General features: G+C 33.9%; 1 protein-coding gene across 1 annotated transcript in view; it reads left to right on the top strand.

The window, feature by feature from the left end:
• Positions 1 to 14,416: 14,416 nt before the first annotated feature.
• Positions 14,417 to 17,564, top strand: part of kst (spectrin beta chain, non-erythrocytic 5 kst) — a 687,893-nt gene continuing 684,745 nt past the window's right edge. The window contains exon 1 of the mRNA XM_090398802.1: positions 14,417 to 14,532. The gene's annotated coding sequence lies outside the window, so the exon portion shown is untranslated. The remainder of the gene's footprint in view (positions 14,533 to 17,564) is intronic.

Raw genomic sequence — 17,564 nt, 5'->3', positions numbered from 1 at the left:
CTGGATTCAAGCCAAACCGAGGATGTCAGGATCAGATCTTCACTTTACGACAAATAGTCGAGAAAGGATGGAAATATAACAGAGATCTGAATTTAAGTTTTGTCGATTTGGAAAAGGCATATGACAAGGTGCCAAGAGAGAAGCTATTCGATACACTACAGTTATATGGTGTCAATGGGGCATTATATCAAGCAATAGTTAGTCTTTATTTGAGTTGTAAGTCGGCAGTTAGAATTGAAGGATGTACAGGAAGATGGTTTAATGTTAAATCTGGTGTCAGACAAGGATGTACATTATCTCTACTGTTATTCATTATCTATATGGATCACGTTATGAAGGAAAGTGGTATTAAACATGATATCAGAATTGGAAATGTTAATGTCAGCTCTTTGCTTTATACGGATGATATGATACTTCAAAATAAATCCGCTACAAGTTTGCAAGATTCCCTCACTAAATTGAATAACTGTTGTAATAGATATGGTATGAAGGTCAGCATTAAAAAGACAAAGACTATGAAAATAGGTAGAATCGTTGAAAATGTCAACCGCATTGTGAAAGGGGAACCTGTGGAACAAGTAAAACATTTCAGCTACTTAGACATGATTTTTAGTGAAGATGGTAAATTAAATATAGAAATAGACAACAGAATGAACAAACCTGGTAGGAAGTCAACTGAATAAATTCATATGGAATAAGAGAGAAATTAGTCGGAACACTAAATTAGCTGTATACAAGACAGTGTTCAAACCAATTTTAACTTATGGATCTCAGAGCTGAGTCAGAAGTAAAACACTTGGCCAAAGACTAGAGACCGCAGATATGAGAGTCCTGAGAAAGATTAGAGGCGTGAACAGATGGCATCAATGGCAGTATCATATTAAAAACGAGGATATTAGGAAAGAACTTGACATTGTCAGCATCCAGGAATGCGTTAGCAGAGCTAATCTCAGGTGGTATGGTCACTTAAATAGAATGGAAGAGGAAAGATTAGCAAAACAAGTGTTCTCTGCCAGGTTGGCAGGAAAACGACCCAGAGGAAGACCAAGATATAGGTGGATTGATACGGTACAAAGTGCCTTAGACGATAGAAATATAAGATCTGATAATGTTGGAGTCTTGACAAGTAACAGACTGATTTGGAGGAAAATTGTAGATAGGAAGTTAGTAATGATGTAAATTTTTCATGTAGTACTATCATATCCTGTACATCCCTTCAGGGTACATGACAGGAATTTGATGACGTTGATTTGATGACGTTGATGATGATTATTTAAATCAGGAGTAGTCGGCGAGATAGCGCCCGCGGTGTCATGGCGCATGCAGTATTGCGCCCTTCATATTAAAAAGGTTGCCGACCACTGCTCTAAGACAGTGTTTCTCAAAAATTAGATATCCGCGTACCCCTTCTTAAATTTTCATTATTACCAAATATTCCCTAATTAATTAATTAACAAATAAATTTATTAATTAAGTAAAAATAAATTCATTCATTAATTAAAATTTAATTAAAGTTAATAAATTAATTTAAAATATTAATTAAAATTAAATATCTATTTTATTTGAATTTTTATGTTCATGTAAACAAAAAATATGATTTATTTTTAAATTTTGGTTCTCAGGGGATGTCAGACGACACACTCCTATCAATTTCATTTGATCCAGATGCAATATCAACGTTTTATTGTTGCTTACAGCTACTTGTATTTGCTAGATTGCTCTCTTTTGGTGTTTTATAAATCCAATCTTTAACCAATGATCCATACGTAAGAATTTGAAAGCTAAAAAAATACTGTATTTACTGGAATATAACTCTAACTTTTTTCCCAAAATTAAAGCTAAAAAATCGTGTTGCGAGATATGTGCGGGAATTTTCGTAAATTGAAGTTTTCAGAAAAAAACCTGAAAATGGTGCGACTTACCAAGAAGCTCCTACTCGCTATCACTACTTTTGGCATTGAGAACAGTTTCTTTGTGTGCATCGTCAAAGTTATCTACCCAAATAGCGTTATCTTCTTTCCCATTATTTCAAGCAAAAATTACCAGTAATTTACAAGACTTGAGATACGTAGAGCAGCGAAGAACTGCATATGATTGGTGCGGTATTAACAAAAGATCGCTCGAACCAAAGACAAATTAGCATTTCAACAGTTGAGTTGAAATGCTAATTCTCTTCAACCGAATTCCATAATATCTGAAACACATTTACTATATATTTCTTAGTTTTAACACGTTAATGACGGGGGGGGGTGTCAAGCAAAACCATATGTTCCACCGGCAACATATGGTTTTGCTTGAGTCTATACAGCAGTTTCTGTTGGAGAGGGGATGCGATTCATTAGTTAGTGCCGTTTTATCCCGGTTGACTCTAATTGCACTGTTTGTTGAAAAATATAAGGATTCCTCTAATTATGCATAGCCGAAAATTGCCACGTATCCACTAACGACTTTCGCGTACCCCCGTGTGTGTGTGGGGGGGGGGTACGCGTACCACACTTTGAGAAACACTGCTCTAAGACATCGGTTCCCAACCGGTGGTACGTGATTGGCCGTTCAGCGGTACACGAAAAATAATCAGTAATGGCGGAAAAATAAGTAAAGTAAACCATTTTACATTAAGATAGGCACTGAAAAAAAGTGTCAATATTTAAAAACAGCTATTTTAAAAACAAGGCGTACAGTTTATAGAAATGGATTTAAAATGGATACGCAAGTGGAAAAAGGTTGGGAACTACTGCTCTAAGAGAAAGAGAGCTAAACAAGAAAAGGCTTAAAAATATAAACAAATAAATAAAGGCTAGACGCTAGAAGGATTTTATCATCTACCGTAAGTATCTCCGTGCGCAAATTAATGGGCAGAATTATATTAGCAACAAAATGGTGTTTTGATATTATTTTCATATTTCAATCGAAATTAACTGTAGAGGATATTTCTTTCAAAAATAGATAATAATTACTGTAACGCTTTAAAGAGAAGGGTGACCGGCAGGCACATGAACGGTATAAAGCGCAGGCCAGAAGGGTGACGAGTGTGGTAAGAAAAGCAAAAAAGGATTACGAAAGAACATTGGCCATGCAGGCTAAAGAGAATCCTAAACAGTTTTTTAAATATGTAGCAAGTAAAAGGAAAAATGTATATGGCAGAATGATTTTAAATAATGCCGATGGTAGGGAGGTAACTGAATCAGTTGAGATAGTTGAGTTACTGAGTGAGCACTTTGCAAAAGTATATCATCCAGGTGGTGACATTGCAGAAACAAATAAACCAGTAGATTATACGGGAATTGTGGTGAATGAAGTGGAGGTGAGTAGTCTATTGCATAACCTCAATGTCAATACATCTGTGGGATTGGATGGTATACCAGCTCGTGTTGTACGAGAAGCAGCTAAAGAATTGTCAGTACCCTTGACCATTTTGTTTAATTTGAGTCTCGGGTCTGGGTTAGTCCCGAGCGGGTGGAAGGAGGGGAAAATAGTTCCACTGCATAAAGGTAGTTCCAAGACTGCTGTTGTAAATTACCGACCGATTAGCATATCAGGAATCATTGTCAAGGTCTTAGAGAAATTAGTCAAGAAAAGAATACAGGATTGGATAGATGAAAATGGGATATTGTATGGGGGACAACATGGTTTTGTGAAGGGTAGATCATGCCTCAGTTACTTGCTCACGTTTTATAACACAGTGACGGCTGAACTGGATATGGGTAATGGGTTTACAGTGATACTACTGGACCTTGCCAAGGCCTTTGATAGGATACTGTCGTGACGACTCTTTTCTGTCGTGTTCTAATTCACCATCTAGTCTTAAGTCACTTTTATGAATAAAATAACTAATTACGAAGTGATCACCAATCCAAAAGTAGGGAAATTTATATTTATACTGCGCCACCCTATTCTTTGGATTAGTCTATATAAATAGTAGGATCAATTCTAAATTAGGTTAGCAGTCATCTCATTAGGCCGAATCAATTATTATCATTTTTACTTGGGGTTCCCGCTAGATTCGAATATTTATGAACGGTGCAATAAAAAGGAATTCAGGCAAACACAATATTTAGATCAACAAAATAAAACATTTAATATATGATATGGTTAACGAATACAAAACTCTATTTAAAAATGGAACTATACAATTAACTTAATACAACTTCTTAGGTCACTCATTCCAATTCAACGTTCTAACTTTCATATACAATTCACAGTCTCAAAAACACAATTCTTCTTATTTCAAGTTAATATAACAACTTCACATTTAATCAGTCTTCACAAATCTATCAGCTCAATGTTTATATTCACAGCAGGCAATACTCTATGTAAGCAATATTCCAAACAAATAAATTCCGGTCCTTGAGCATCGGAGATATATCACAGTTAATGCTAGAATAGACAAACTTATACAACTACTCTTACCAGACAAATTCTTCAATACATCAAATTATTGAGAGAGCACTTATGAATTAACTTAATTAACGTTAGCGGAACACACATAATAAAAATTCTCCACAGTTTAAACTGTATTACTGTAAGTCGCACTTCACTATTCCAAACAACAGTAATTAGGTACTAATATCTTTTCTTGTTCGCTTTTCTCCAAGTAATCAATATAACCTTTTCCTAGGGCAACATAGAATTAAAATCGTAATTCAGATTAACTGGAACTAATCAGAATTTTCGCATTGACTGTCCAGTTTCCTTTTATCTGATTACGACATTAACCTTTCTTCATAACGACAGCTGATTTCACTTATAATATTAAACCTTATGATTCACTACTTATTGGTTCACTTCCGAACACTATTTTCATAAATTTCTGCCCTATGGATTCTATAATCTTGGTTCCGCAAAACTCTCTCCTCCCTCGCTTAATAATAATTCTTCTCTACCTCTCTGTCTTATTTCTGACCTTCCTTCTCTCTCTGCTCTATCTTCTCTATTCTATATGACCTTCACTCCCACCTTACGTTCGAACGCCACGCTCTCTTCACTCGTGGTTGTTTACGCGTGCGTCTCCATGACAACAGACTAAGCGTAAACATTTCGCCAATGTAATGTATGCTCTATTACTGCTACATGAGTGATTACATAACATTAAATATTTCACAAATAAGAACAATATAATATTTAAGCTATTTCTTCAACTTTTTGATTACGTATACAGTTAAATATAAAATAACACTTTACGTTACACCATATATATTTAGTTATACAAGATTCTATACATTTTGTTATTTTATAAGTTAATAATAGGTCAGGTTTTGAGTAAATATTTAATTAGTAATTCTTAATCAAGGAATAATAAACAATTTTATATAAACCATGATTAATATTTAATAAGCAATGTTAAATGTGAATGAAAAATAATAAATTACATAACATAGCTTCATTCACAATTTAACAATACCACATGGAACCCTAATCAGTAAACTGGAGCAGATGGGTATAGATATAGGGTTGGTGAGATGGATAAGGGGGTGGTTGAAGGAGAGATATCAAAGAGTGGTTTATTCAGGAGTGGAGTCTAAAAGACGTCTTGTGACTAGTGGAGTGCCACAGGGCTCTGTTCTTGGACCACTGCTTTTCAATTTGTTCATCAATGATATTGGAAAGGATCTGAGAGGAAGTGTTCACTTGTTTGCTGATGATGCAAAGTTGGGTAGAGCAATTGTGAGTGCACAAGATGTCAAAATTTTACAGGATGATTTGGATAGTTTGGAGGACTGGGCTAGGAAAAATGGATGTCAATTTAATGTGGCAAAGTGTAAGGTTATGCACTTTGGGGTGAAAAGAATAGCAGCAGTATATCGCATTGGTGGAATCATACTCCAGGAGATTGATGAGGCCAGAGATTTGGGAGTGTTGGTGGATAGGGGACACATTGCAAAAGTAACTAAAACAGCTCACCAATCACTTGGCTTCTGAAAAATACTTTAACATGCAGAGACGAACAAGTTGTTGTTCCTCTGTATCGAGCCTTGATAAGACCCCATCTGGACTTCTGTGCCCAGTTATGGGCACCAGGGTTTCTTTGTGATGGGGAGGAAGTGGAGAGGGTCCAGAGACGAGTGACCAAGATGATAGCAGGTCTGTGGAATGAACCTTATGAGAATAGGTTGAAGATCTGTGGGTTGCAGAAATTGGACGATAGGCGAAGGAGGGGTGATATGATTGAGACATTCAAATTACTGAAGGGTTTTTATAAGATTGATCCAGAAGATATTTTTGAAAATATGACTGGTGGTGGGAGGACTAGGGGCCATGCATGGAAGCTGGGCAAGAGCGTGGTTGACAAGGGTGTTAGAGCTAGGTTCTTTACTTGGAGAGTGGTAAATGAGTGGAATAAGCTTCCAGAGTCTGTTGTGGGTGCTACGACCGTGAATGAGTTCAAGGCAAGGTATGATAGATACTGTGTGAATGTTGAATAGTTGTTCTTAACATGATGTTAGGGCCTCCCTCGATGAGTCTGTCGACTCCTTGGAGTTTCCCGGAACGATAATAATAATAATAATAATAATAACGCTTGAAGTGCAAATTATGCCAGTGGCGCCATCTTAAAGTATTTTTCCATACTATTGAACTTATGTACTTTGGTATGGAGATTAATTGGTTTGTTTTTCTTTTACTAATTTCTTTAAACCATGATGGGGAAAGACTAGAATTATAATATAAAAAGTTAAGTTGTATTTGGAGTTATTTACAAAATTCCAATAATTATTTTAATTATTGGAATTTTTAATGTATATTTTAATTTTCAAATTTGTCAAAAAAAAATCACGCTTCTAAGAAACTATATTCTTGTTTAACCCCAAGTGTAAACAAACAAATTCTGCATACGAAGTATCTTCACGATCAGAGTATTACTGCCTTGGTATTCCATACAGTTCGGATATGTATAATGTCGTACAATAGGGGAACAGCCACCCAGACCATTAGTGACTGTTCCCTTAATATTCTGACTAATCGGTAGTTAGACTTTTTAAGACGTGTCTGCTCAATTGTAAAGATTTAATGCGTTTGATATACCTTTTTTGAAAAGTACCCACTCAAAAAGTACAAGTAACCCTTAACTCAACTGCAGGCAATTAATTTATCCTTAGTATCTTCCTGGGTTTAGTTCACACTGATGAAAGGCGTTCTTTCTCTCCCAAACGCACCATTTTTAATCCCACAGTTTCAAAAACTCCACTGAGAACTCACATTATTATAGACAATAATATAAGGTTTAGGGCCACGAGATGGCGACAGTTGCCTGTGATACTCTCCCTCCAAGATTCAGGTGGGCATCTTTTCGTTTTCATTGATAGCTTGAGTTCACTATTAGTAGACTGAAGGACAGGGCTACTCTGCCTACTGCGTTAGAGGATTTATTTATACTTTTATAATAATAAAAATGAAATGTTATAAGCCTATAGTATATTATTATTTATTATGGGATTAGATTATGGGACTGTGGGATTAGATTTCCGAACATTCCGAAGATTAGCGACACACACACACACACACACACACGCACACAATACTGTCGTTTTAATTCTGACCTTTAAATAAAGTTTCCAGATAAAATGAACGAATGATCTCAAATCGTCTGCTTCGCAACGCAATTCTCTGAACTTGAAATTAACGTTATAGGTTTCCATTAAAAAAAAAAAAACAGTATATCCACGTGTTATAAAATAATTCACGGCAAAGAGTTTATCTTTAATATTGAAAATTTTGAATAAATACGGTAAACACGAACCACAACATAGAAATGCTTATTGACTGTAGTTTTAAATCATGGCGTACTTAGTTTGGTGAAATGAGTAACCTAGAACATTTGCTGGGAAAAGAATTCTACAACAACATACAAATTAGCCAGTACTTTCAGAAAGGGTAGAAGAAGGCAGTGGAACTAGAAATGTCCGACCACAGATACGAGAACCTCAGTTGGCTTGGTACCAAGAAGAGTCAATTCATGTTGAAGGGAAGAAAGAAATAAGGCGACGTTCGAATTGGTGTCACCAACACGCGAAATCACGTGCTTTATCACGTTGCTGGCCTGGCTGGCCTATCCGCTTTTCAGCCAAAAGATTGCGGGTTCGAATCCCGTCGTGGGCATGAATGTTTGTAATTGTCTGTGAAAGTATTAGTGGTGGTAGGCGGCGGTAGATGGCGTTGGTGTTAGATGATGAAGTTTGATGGAGTAGTGAGACGAAGAGTTGTAGAGTAGATGCCCTCCCTCGATGAGTCTTTGAACTCCCTGGAGGTGTGATGTAATAATAATAATAATCATAATTATACGTAACATTTTCGAACTGTTATACAAGCAAAATAGTGACCACTTTATAAACTACAATATTCATAAAAGAGAAGTTAATTTTCCGACGTGTAATAATAAACAACTCATCCCACAAAGCGGATCGATTGCCCTATTATCGCAATGGATTCTCCTTCTTCTGACATGCGCAGAAGTGTCGAAGGGTCTTCTCGCATCTGTGGGCATATCGTACCTGTAAACAAAGGTAACGGAAGGACACGACTGGATCTAAACTCTTGTTCCCATAACAGAGAATATAACAGATTCTAGATTCTTCATAATTAGTTCAAAATTTAGAAGTTAGAAAGATGTGTATATATAGAAAAGGAGGGGGGAACCACATTAAATGCTGCTGTTCTTTTGTCGTTTTGCCTGTTTTCGATCATGACGTAAAAAAAAAAAAAAAAAAAAAAAACCTGCTACCTCCGTATAAAGCCTGACCGCTCACCTCCTGTTAACAAAAATTACTTATAAAGGGATCTCATGGTATTCAAAACCAAGTTTTTTCCACTCAAAAGGCATATGTTGTGATGACATCGCGACTACTCCTTTGAAGGTATTGCAAATGGTAGGTAAACCACATATTGACTAACTGCCACCATCACCAAACCAATATGTGTATCTCGAGATTCACTGTTCCATGTATAGGTTGGAAAACGAACGTTATACATTTGTTCTAAGTCCCTTCTTTACTATCTTTTTATTATGATCTCTAACAGAGCAAGGTTCAGCCAAATGCAGCAAACTCTTGCTCCCGAAACAAATGATAAACTTCGATAAAATCTCTTGCATGGCAATCTACACGTCTCCAACAGAAAGTGTGCTTTGCATTATGGGATACTGAGGCATTGATGTGACGTCACCTGCTACTATATGCACGTGCATATTGTTTGCAAACGTTTCGGTAAAGGATTAAATCATGAATATACGCGACTTATATTCATCTCGCGTATATTCGTGTTTTAATCCTTTACCGAAACGTTTGCAAACAATATGCACGTGTATATAGTAGCAGATGACGTCACATCAATGCCTCAGTTTCCCATAATGCAAAGCACACTTTCTGTTGGACGTGTAGATTGCTATGCAAGAGGAGATTTAATTGAAGTTTCTTTTACGTTTTAAGTTTCTTTTACGAAATTTCATATGCTTACATTTATTCACATTAAATATTATACCCTACTTTTCTGAGATCATGTCTGAAAAGAGTTGAAGTTACGTAAATATTTTAATTCGTTATTAGAAATCATTAATATTTTGAATCATTCATGAATATATTAAATAACAAGAACCCTAACACATAACCTCTAACAGTTACTTAGAAATTGTTTTATTATTTTTATTATCCTTACTTTTAATTTGTGTTAATGACAACATCAACATTTGGGAAAATCTTTTTTTTTTTTAATTTTTGTTTTTTTGTGATTGTTGTATCACTTCTATAATTAAAATTTTATGACTTAATTTTGTGAATAAAATGACTCATTTTAATTTTTAAAAAACTTCCTATTCTTCCTCTTGTTATTATTAAAAATAAATGATCTAACCTCAAAGGTTAACAACAACAACAACAAACATAATAATAATAACACATTTCGGGTAATGCATTCTGGGCAGATTATAAGCAGAATGATAAAGCAGTTTAAAATAAAGTATAAAACGATAAATCTAATCTTTTGAATGCAGAGAAATGACAAAAACATAAGATGCTAAATTTGCAGAATGCAGTCAACTCTAAATATGCTTTTGAAGGATTTTTACTACTAACGAAATATATAAATAATGTAGCTGCTTAAGTGTACTATTATATACGCATTTATACATAATGTAAATAGCTCCATGAATAATAAAATAGAGTCTATTTATATTATGTTTTTATTTATTTATTTATTTTATTTATTCTTTTATTTTTCAATATATAGTCCATTCCTGTATTTTGGGATTTGATATACTGCATTCCGACATCATTGAGATCGAAAAAATATTCAGGGCAGGGGCCCTGAGGAGCTAGAGCGCTCCAGGTCCCCTCCCACATTTTTTGGGGCCCTTAAAGTGGCCCTCATTTTTAGAGACCCCAGTTAGAGTCTCCTGTGCATAAGTACGGCCCTGGTGTCATCTGAATATAAAATATCATATAAAATTCAAATTTTTGTACAACCAATTCATTACAGGATTATTTATAGTGAAGAACTGATTTGAACATGACATCCATACTTGAAGAGATGACCCATTGGGTCGTATGACATATTTGACATATTGGAAGGCTGCTTAATCGTTTTCGGCATAGGACACAAGATAAGATAACCTGATAACCCTAATAAGGTAAAATGTTTCTCAATTGGTTAATATTAGGAAGTTCGAGATATGGGTCACATTTCTTAATTTCTATTTTTTTTTTTAATTTCTACATTTTTCTCGATATTTTTCATAGTTAATTACACTTGGGACATCGTATATATTCGTGCCTATGCAGTAGGACGATATTTCTTTATAGATCTATTCTTTCTTTTTTTTTTTTTCAAAATAATTAAAAGCACATCAAGTCATTTTCCAGTAAATGTAATTCCTTTCCTTGACATCTGTTATTAATCTGGTTAAGGCAGAATGAAGGGAAAGAGACAGAGGAAACCAAAGCTTCAAAAAAAGAGAATAAACATATAGTAAAGGAATATTAATGGAACACTCTCATAATACAAATTTCTTCGCTTTTATGATTAATCCTTAATCCTGCAAAGCATATTACAAAAATATTAGCTTAAGCATATACACACTTCTAGAAAAGGATCCTTCAAGTGGATATATATATAGTTTTTAGTTTTCAAAATGCAAGATTTATATAAATTACTCAAAATACAATTGTAAAATATTACTCAAAAATATAAGTTATAATTAATTTTGTAACTAATTAGAATTAGCTTTCTGATTACAACCCCTTCTCTCCTAATTTGAAGGATGTACCCGATTAAAAAACACCTTAGGCTTATTAAATATCTTGAAGTCTTCCTGAATAAATGATGAATAAGATCCCTTGTTGCAGAAAAGCAACGAGTGATATTATCAAGCATTATAGCAAATGATAAATACTATGGAATTTTTTTAGTGGTATAACTAATAATAAAAGAGGCCCGTGTATCCCCAGGGAAGTGATGTTTGCACTCCCAAACTCCAGGCTACCCGAAGAATGACCTAGATTCTATTATAGTCACCGACTAGAGGAACATTTTCTAATCCTTTCTTTGACTGGTTCTTGAATTAGTCGATCTCTAGCACGAGCAAGCGTTTTATTTTTTCCTACTGGAAGCTCATTTTTTTTTTTTTTTTCTGTCACATAAAGTGAAGATAATCGACTGTAAAACTTGCACCATTTCAGACATTAATACATTGTGTCAGGGTTAGGGATCGCGAAATGGCAATACTCATCTGCCGTCTCTTTACGGCAATCTATTTAACTGTGAGAATTAAGAACATGAGATGTTGGCAGTTGCCTATCGTACTGTTGTCACCTGTAAGCGAATAACTAATCAGTAGCCATGAACTCAAAGTACCACTTACGACTCACGGTGGAGACAGCTGCCTACCGGTTGCCAAAAGGTAGAGATAAATTATTGTAAGGGAAGCAAACATTTGTTATTGATTTTTGAGTGTCTTGTTCAGAGATATAGAAAAGAATCTTCATGCCTAAGAGAAATTAAAAATGGTATTGTCACTTAAGAACAGTATCATTATTATGAATGTTTTCACAATTAACTACACAAACAATCGAATATAATAACAAAAATACAAATTCCCCTATTTCCAAATTAACATATTCCCCTTGGGGATAGAGAATAACAGAATATTATTATGTAAACACTTTCTGAAAGTGATGACTTACCAAAGGAATAACTCTAAGAAGCAATGTGAATAGAGGGTAATATCTGTCATACTCGAGATTAATTCAATGTCTGTGCATTACTGGAAACATATTCCATTTACTAACCATTCTCCATGTAAAAAAAATAAAAAAGCCACGTCTCACTCTCTTATTCACCACTCATTTAAACAATTTCCAAGAATGACCTCTTGTCCCAGTTCCTTTCTCTTCATGAACCCTTTGAAAAATATCCTGAACCTGTCTGGTAAGTTCCTCTTAACAATTTATGTCTGGTTCATGTCACCCCTCTCCGTCAATTTATCAAACTGCAATTTACATACTTTCAACCAGTCATCAGAGCATTTCACAAAACCGATACTTCTTTTGTTGCCTCTAAACCTTTTTTTCAGAGCTTGCTTCTCTCCTAGAAATCCAACACAGCAAATCTGAACACTGGAATCCATTTGTGTCCTAATCAAAGAAGTATACAGTAGAATGACAACTCTCATCTCTACTTGTCAATAATTCTTACTATAGTGGCATTTCTTTGTGCAGTTTTTATTTCTTTGGCTATATGTCCTTTGAACTCCAACTCTCTACCCACCAATATCCCAAGATAATTAGCGTCCTCCATCTCCTGACCAATGTGCTACACATGATTAAATTTGCGGGTTGAAAGTGCAAAACCACTTAAATTTATTAATGACGAATTGTCATCCTCATTCATCTTCCCAAATAGCCAGTTTATCCAATTCGCTGTGAAACACTACTACATCAGGGTCATTTTCAATAGTTTCGCTTACCTTTTTAAATTTTCAAACAGTTGAATATCTTCTTGCAAAGCACTTACAACACCGTTAATAAACAGATTAAGCAGTAGATGTTTTAGAACAGAACCATGTGGGATCTCGCTAGCAACTCTCCTTTTCAGAGACAGTTCCTCGTATATCCTTTGATATCCATTACAGAGCTAGTTTCCTATTCACTCACCTAAACGATAATTCAAATCCATTTGTTGTAACTTATGCAGCAATCTATTATGTGATAGTCTGTCAAAAGTTTTTGCAAAATCTAGAAATATTACCGGATAGGTATCATCTTTATCCACTACTTTAGTTATCTTATCATCATATGTAAGATTATTGAAACAAGACCTCCGTAACAAATCCATATTGATCTCAATATAAAATCTTTTCCTCATATAATTTAATCTGTTCCAAACTAATCTCTTCAAAAATCTTAACTATTCCAGAAACAGGTTTGCACATTCTGTCAACACATGTGGCAACATTTCATCCACGACTTATTCATTCACATAAAGATTTAAAAAACAACTTAAAGGCAACGTTTACTTAATGATAAACATAAACATTTTCTTTTATTCTGTTATTATTTTGAATTTCAGTTATTTTAGAAATACAGTATATGAAATTCTAAATTTCCACCTTTTTAATTTTAAATAGCTGTAGCTGCTGAACTGAATTCATATTAAATATTGAAGCTAAACATAATTTTAGGAAAATTTACATAAGTGAGTTAATTTATCCGTATTTATTTTATACATAGTTATTTTCCTTTTCAATTCTTTCTACCTGTTCGAAGTCGGCGCCGTGATATCAACCTTTGCTTTTAGGCGCCATCTATCTTCCATCGGTGAAAGCAGTGATGTAATTATCATGTTTGAATTTTCTGAGCGTTTGTAAGAAATGATATTTGCATTACAATGTGAAAGTTGAAAAAGCTTCTAAGAATTATACATATTTTTTCTTTAAATATTCTTTGCTATTTTATTAGGACTGCTATATTGCGAATAAACTTCGCTTGATTATTCGCGATTTACATGCATCTCTCCTATCGAACAGTTATTTTAACTTATCTTTAAATAAATATGGATATATGGATAACTGATTTATATCAATTTTAACTTATCTTTAAATTTTCTTTTTTAACATGCTGAGGATATTTTATTTAAAGGGTAGTTAACAAAACTCTTGTTTTGCAATGCAACAATGAGGTTTAGCTTCAAGTAAGTTCATAGGCTAGATTTGGTTTATTGAATTCCACGTGTGAGGCGCTGCAATCGCCAACACCTGCGGCACACGGTGATACCCGCCTCTCGACGCTCATTCAGGTTGTAAAAGTTGTGTTTGAGAAACTCTATGGTAGTTTTGTTTCACTTATGAATTAGACGTGCAAAAATATATTAATTTGGAGATACAAGAATTTTGTTTCCTTTCTTATATCATCTGCTTGGTTTCCGCTTTTAGTCTGGAAGGGTATTTTGTAGAGTTCGAGTAAAGTGCATCAGTTTTCATTTCGTCCGATTCAGAGGATGCGTGGCAAGTAACGAGGCAACGTCAAGAACCGCAGGCCAGTATCTAGACAGGTAAGTTATATTCGGACAGTGACGATTAAGCGGTCAGGGTAGATAAGAGATGGCTAAGCCTAAAGTAACTGGAATCAGGCAACAGTGTAGCATTTCAAAGACTATTCACACGTGATGGGTGCTACAGGAGTTTTGTGAGCGCGACTATCGCTTGGCTCTTTATTGTAATTTTACCGGTACTCGTATTTCTATGTAAGAATGTGGTCTGTCAACATTTAATAAGCTGAGTAGTTGTTCTCAGTAATGCATATAGAAATGCCAAGGTCAGTTGAAGCTGTACAACTGTTTGATCCATCAAAATTAATATTTCGAAACTTCTCGGTTTAGTTCGTGTTCCGTTTTCAGTACTTGGCTGGAATGGTACAAGCGTACAATTCCATTTTTAGCTTCCTTTAATTTGAATCTTACAAAATAACCGTTACTGTAGTAATTTCTGTCGATGCCGGGAATAAAGACAATTTGTTAGTGTTTAAAATTGCATATTAAATAGTCCGATATTGTTATTTATATGCAACCCAATATTTTATTTAAATAATGCTACAGTATTTCACGTGCGAGGCGTTAAAATCTTTCACATTGTGGCTAATGCATTTATAGTTAAATCTATTTGCATGCAGTGCTATCGTAATTATCAGTTTTGAGTTTTTCCGTTTTTCATTTGAAGTACCCTTACCAATAAATAATTCAGCGACTTTGGGTGCTACAAGTTGCCGTTTTGGAACTTTGTTTATCAAAATGGAATATATGTAAATAATCGCTGAACACGGTGTTCATAACATCGTGGTTGGAAACTTCAAGACTGGGACCTAGGTTCATTGACATTTAGGAAATATTGCCGAATGCCAAAATAAAAGGTATTAGTATTATCTACCCATTTCACCTATGTGTAAAACTATGGTACAGAATCATACTTATTAAATTTCAGAAATGAGAGCATGCCTGATTACGCAGACTTCCTTACCAGCGATTTACATTTGCTTCACATTAAGAAAGCTGCAATTCGTAGGCCGCTGCTTTAGTGAAAATTCCCTGTCCTTAAAAAGGCTGGAGTTTCCAGTATAGCTAACCGTTTAGTATTATAAATGGTAGTAGGATAAATATATTTAATATTAAATATTTTGCTGAAAATAAGTTTATTTGGTATATGTTGGTATTCATATATTGGTCAATTTTTTTTTTTTTCGCGAATATGAGAGCTTGTCATTAACTTGGACTGTACTGTAAACAAAAAAATTATTTTGTGTTTATTTTGGTCTTCCAAATGGTTGCAAGAATTGGAAGATTTTTTTTCAGTATCATTAAACGATATTGTGATCCATCTGATGTTTAGTAATGGTTTATTTATTTTATTATTATTTTCCTGACACCTTCATAGAGTCACAAGACTTATCAAGAATTTTTGTTAGATATTTCTAACAGTTCACGTTGGCAATTATTTTGTTGCACCTGTGGATTCTTAGAAGCAACCATAAAGTCTTCCCTGCTTGATTAAATATAATGAGCCTTTTAATTTCCTAAAATAATTATGCATAATATCTATGTTTCATATAATTATTCTTATTAATATATACAATTAATTAAAGGAATACACTGAATTTTCGGTCTCAGAATAAAACCAGATTGTCCCACAGGCAACTGTAAATTATTTTCAGAAAAGCACATGCACACAGTCTCTCTTGTCCTTGTCTGTCTTGGATTATTTTATTCTATATGCATTTAAATGGAAATCTATTATCAGAGACTCTGAACCAAAGATAACACTACTTTTATAAAATTTTATTTATATTTGATCAGATAATGTTAGCTAATTTATTATTATTATCATCATTATCACATCACTTGGAGTCCAAAGACTTATTTTTAAGGTCCTTTTTTCCCCTTGTGCATAAAAATGGATTAAACCAATTTTAGAATATGTTTAAGAATATTTTCATATGATAAATGTAGATGTTATGTGCCAGTTATTTATTTATTTTTATAGTATTTATTCAGCAATTATTTCCAATTTCATCTTTTTCCTGACATATAAATTTTTTAATTAAAGGAAACCACTCAAAATCAGATTCACGATTCTGTTTCACATTTGTCTGAATTATCCATGTTTTTTTTAATCAAATTATTCTTGTTAATACATATAATCACTATTTCCAGTTTTTCCTGAAAGACCACTCCTAATGAATATTAATGTGACTTTGGTTGCTTCTGTATTCTTGAAATTTAGTTTTAAACGGGCAGTTCTCAGTAAAATTCTCTTTTAAAATTCAAAAATAAATTTTTCTTAAAGTTTGAAAATTTATTAACCCTAATTTAATGCTACATAAATTAAATTTGAATTTATTTTACAACAGATTACAACCGTTTAGATTTAACTTTAGATTAAGTGACATTACTAAAGATTTGAAATTTAATGGTTTAAACACAGTTTCTTACCTACATGTTTTAGTTTGATAGTGATATTTTTTAAATTAATATTTATCAGCTCTGTATTTGAAGAGGGAGGGGCTGAGGGTTCATGTTGGATAGGCTAATATAATTAATGGTCTGTCCATTTCCATATAATTATTGGCTATTATATATAATTATGCCCTTTTGTTACTTTATTATTATATTCTAATAGTATAAAGTGAACATAATATACATACTGTATCTTAGAAAGGTATAACTTATTTTAGCAATGTATTGGGGAATGTGATGCACTCAGTGTATCTTTTCAAGGTTAAAAAAAATTTTGGGTTTGTTCTGTCCTTCCATATATGCTCTCTATCACCCCCTCCCTGCCCCTGACCCACTCAAAAAATTTTGAATACATTCTCCCTGTATCTATTAATCTAGTATTTATTGGCTAACAGTTTGCTTATTTGATGCACTATAATTAATGCCATTAATTTTACTTATTCTTTGGATTCAGTTGTCTAATGTTAGAAAGCATTTACCAATGTCTCACTAATGAATGCATTTTATCACAGACCTGTTCTGTTCATTTGTGACTGATACAGTACATATTCTTTAAATTTTTTATTATTTTTTTAAAA

This window comes from Typopeltis vanoorti, chromosome 10, assembly GCF_054136105.1.
Source record: "Typopeltis vanoorti isolate ZY-2024b chromosome 10, IOZ_Tvanoo_1.0, whole genome shotgun sequence".
In the NCBI taxonomy this organism is placed as follows: Eukaryota; Metazoa; Arthropoda; class Arachnida; order Uropygi; family Thelyphonidae; genus Typopeltis; species Typopeltis vanoorti.
This window is presented reverse-complemented; position numbering and strand designations above follow the sequence as displayed.